Source organism: Triticum aestivum, chromosome 5D (assembly GCF_018294505.1).
Source record: "Triticum aestivum cultivar Chinese Spring chromosome 5D, IWGSC CS RefSeq v2.1, whole genome shotgun sequence".
NCBI classification, from domain to species: domain Eukaryota; kingdom Viridiplantae; phylum Streptophyta; class Magnoliopsida; order Poales; family Poaceae; genus Triticum; species Triticum aestivum.
In genome coordinates, this window is record NC_057808.1 from 323505774 (window position 1) to 323510535 (window position 4762).

The window sequence follows — 4762 nt, forward strand, 5'->3', positions numbered from 1 at the left end:
CGTACGGTTGGCCTTGTTCTTTGAACAGTTCACCTACAAGAAGATAGACTTGTTTGGCACATGTGTAAATAGGATTCAACATGTGATCTGATCACATATATATAATGTACCTGATACTTCGAATCAGACCAGTGTTTAACGAGGCCTCTCCAGTCTTCATCCGATATATTTTCCACTGGAGATGTTTGGGCAAGTTCACTGTTAGCCTTGCCTTCAAAGTGAGTTTTCCTCAAGTTATACCGATACTGTCGCAGAGCAGACTTGAAAACATGGGTGCAAGCTTGTTTGGTTGCATCATATTGGCTATCCAACTTGAACCTCATCTGTTGAAAATTATGGGAGTCTCATTATCAGCAACCTAGAAAGTATTGGACAGAGCAAGACGATATTACTAGTTTCCATACATAACCATACTTACAGATAAATGGTCGAGGAAGGTGTTGAACTGGGTTTCGTCTTTGTCATTCCTGTACTGAATCCATGTAGGGAGGATACATACATGACACCTAACAGCAACCGCTTCCTCTGATACTAACTTGGCTGACTCTGTAGCATCACGTGGCCTTTTTAAACCTGCCTCAAAACGGATCTCCATTCTTCCTCCTCTAGATTTAGTTAACCTATCGAGCATTATCCTGATGTTTGTTTTCTCTTGCGCCTAGGTGCTAGTCCAACAACAAACATAGGAAGTGTTAGTGTACATCAAACTGTGAGACTACATATAAAGAAGCATGCAACTGTAACTTGACTCCAGCAACTACCTTCTTGCTGTTGAAGCTCACAAAGTTCATCTGATCTTGCCAACTCATCTTGTGTCAAGAGTGCTTTGGAAGTAGTGTCAGGTGGCAAGGGAGCTTGGGAATGTGCTACTAGCTAAGTTGACCAACGAGTAAATCGTGCAGCTGGTGGTACCATGGAAGGTGTTGCAACAACTAGGGCTGTCTCTGCTTGTTTGGTGGCAGCTATTTGTTTCTGTTTGGCTTGTTCTGCAACTCGTGTAGCACGGGATACCCTGTCGGTACAATTTTCCGCTGGACTTTGACCTTCTGTTGGACCATCAGTACCAGCAGAATCTACAGGATTCTTCCGCTTCCCTTTCCATATCGTTCTGTGTTGCTTCCTCTTTCTCTGTGCCATCTTAAGTCAAGCCGACAAGAAAAACGAATAACAATTTAGTTCTTCAGAACAAATTGATGCGTGATACAGACGAACTGAACTTTGATGTTAGACAACCACATGATAGGAGGACGTAATATGTACGAAAAACAGGACGGCATGAGATAACCAAAATTATGATGTGTAAACTAAGCAGAAGACATTTCACTAAATTAGTAGCAATGCAATGGAAGGTAGACACCATATGAAAGATACTACAAATATCGCTCTGCCGAGTTAATAGTGTCTCATTATATGCAAGATGCAAACAACATCACACTACCAAGTTAAAGGTCTCTCGTCATTAGTGCCAATGCATATTCACACCATTGCATATTCACAGCTTATGATGTGTAAAATAGGAGAAGGCATTTCAACAAATTAGAAGCAATGAAATCTAGACACCATATGAAAGATGCAACGAATATCACTCTACCAAGTTAAAACTGTCTCGTCATAAGTGTCATTTCAACAAATTAGAAGTAGTACAAGCTAGAAAAGAATGCGAGATGTAACCTATATCACACTCCCAAGTCAAACATGTCTTATTATAAGTGATTGTTGCAGGTTACACAACAGTAGTACTTTGATGTAAGAACATGGTGTGATAGACAGATATTGTATGTTCTAGAAACAGGAACACGTGTCTTATTCACAAGTATAATGTGTAAAGTAAGCAGATGAAATTCAACAAAATTAGAAGCAATACAAGCTAGACATCATACATAACATGCAACCACATATAACAGTGCCAAGTTAGAGGGAGCACCTGTGATGGTGCACTAGGGGAGACGTGCTCATCATCAACACAACTACGTTGAGTGTCTATGCATGTGTTGTCTTGGAAATCATCTTGGGGGGATGGAGGAGTAGAATCTGTAGAGGCCCTCCATTTGGAAGGAGCACCATCATCCGCTGCCTTGCTAACTTCCTTCCGCTTTATTGATTTTGAATTGTCAAGTAAAACTGACTAGAAAAAGCAATAAAATTCACTCTTCAGAACTCATTCGTGCATGATACTGACAATCACTACTTTGATGTAAGGCAAACACATGATTCTAGGATGGAATAATATGAAAAACTGGACGGCATGGCATATTCACAACTGTTTGTGTAAACTAAGCAGAAACCATTTCAACAAATAAGGAGCACTACAAGCTAGACACCACATGAAAGATGCAACCAATATGACCCTGCCAAGTTAAAAGCGTCCCATCATAAATGGCATTTCAACAAATTAGAAGCAGCGCATGCTATAAATCATATGAAAGATGCAACTAATATCACACTGCATATACTAAAGGTGTCTCATCATATTGATTTATGCGGGATACAAAAAAACAATAGTTTTATGTAAGGACATGCTTAATAGACATATGTACTATGTACTAAAAACAGGAAGGCATGTCACATTAACAGGTATAATGTATAAACTAAGCAGAATAGCACATGCAATTTAACCAGATTGGAAGAATTACAATCTAGACACCATATGCAACATGCAACCACATATCACGCTGCCAAGTTAGAGCAAGCACCTGCGATGCTAGTGTAGGGGAAATGCGGTAATCAACTATAGAGCTACGTTCACTATCTTCATCTAGCCTTGCTGTTTCTTGAGAATCATGTGGGGAGGCTGACGCTGCAATCTTTAAATGAGGATATTTTCTCACAGTAGTCCACTTGCCTGACTGCCTCATCATAAGTGTTTGATGAGGGATACACAAGAACATTAGTTTGATGTAAGAACATGGTTAATAGACAGATGTACTAGTATGTACCAAAACAGGAAGGCATGTCATATTCAAAGGTATAGTGTGTAAGCTAAGCAGATGCAATTTAACCAAATTGGAAGCAATACAAGCTAGACATCCAACTGGAGTGATGAGCATGATCATCTAGGACCTGAGAGCCTGGTGGGAGGCGGGCTGCTTCGCCACCATCGTGGCTTTTTAGTTGGCTTCCAGGTGATACCTGTCTGTGCTGGGCTTGTCACTGGCTCGGCCAGTGCCCTGACTAGCCATTTGACTTCTGGTGCTCCCGGGATGGTGGTTCATGTAAAAAATATCTTTCCTTACCTTAATAAAGACTGACTTCGGCCTTTCGAATACAAGCTAGACACCATATGCAACATGCAACCACATATGACACCGCGAAGTTAAAGCAGGCACCTGGGGTGGTGGTTCATTGGGAGCGAGGTCATCAACTCCAGAGCTACGTTTACCGTCTCCATCTGCTCACACTGCAGCCTTTAAATGGCTGAAACGTGTCTGGCCTAACCGCGTACCACGCTGGAGCAACTTCTCTCTTTTATTTTCTGCTTCTGTGAAGGCAGCAGAGTCTGAAATACCCTTGCATAAAAACACAATAGTGAGAGTATGGGTGAAGTGTGTGCAGAACTAGTGCACTGTAAAAGTAGCAGATAGTTGGTGGCTGAAGAATAAATGACAGGAGACATATGATAGCTCTACAACATTGCATGGCAAACAAAATTAGATTCTACTCCGTATGATTTTGTAATATATGAGCACAGGAAATGCAGGTACTCCTCCAGCACACCACCACATGTGGTCCTATCAAGATAACAGTCGACTGAAAATAAATAGTCCAGTCGATTTTTTTATGAACCGTCCGATCTATAAGGAACGGGCAGATGGCCTTCGTCTACCTCCCGCCAGTCACTGTTGACGATCTTTCTCGAACCGCCAGCGACCATCGGCCCAGACCCCTGCCTCTGCCGCCCCGCCCTCCCCTCGACCTCACACCACCGCCGTGCTTGGCAGCGCCCCCAGGCCATCCCTTTAATCCCGACCGACCTCCAGATCGGGCGCCAGCAGCTCTAGGCCCCACACGCCCCTAAGATAAACACCGAGGCGCTGCTTCCCCGGCGTAATAGGAGGACTAGCGCCTGTTACACCGGGGAATGCTTCTGTTAGTTGGGAATCGGTGACCAGGAATTGAAATCCAGGGGGGCGACAGACCTCTAGCTAAGGTGAAATAGTATATGAGTAGAAACCTTGTGCATCGCGAGTAACTAGGAACATCTAGTATCAAGAAGAAGCAGTCAACTAGTGTCTTCTGTGGGATGAATACCATGCAAGCAGACACGTAAGATTTGCACGAATAAGGGAAGTGGAGTACCATTTCCGGTTGCCAGTGTGGTCGCCTCCACATGTCGTGCCGATCTTCTTCTTTTTGCCGGGGAAACCAATGTTTTGGACGAGGGTGCAGGCTTGGACGAACCCATGGCCAAATTGTTGACTATGTTGCCATGGCCGTATGTCAGCGGAGGGGAAGCAGATCCGAGGCGGCGAAGGACGGCGTATGTCATGGTTTTGTCACGGCAGATGTCCTAGAGAAAGGACTTAGTCGTGGAGCCATCACTACGGGTTAGCTTAAAGGGGTTAAAGCGGACAAGGGACGCAAGAGAGTTTTATACTAGTTCGGCCCCTTACGATGAAGGTAAAAGCCTACGTCTAGTTGTGATGGAATTGATGGGGTTTCGATGACCAGGGAGCGAATACGCTTTGCCTGAGTCTCGAGTTGTTGTCTGTTGTCCTTGAACCGCCACCGGGTCATCCCCTTATATACATGGGTTGACGCCTGT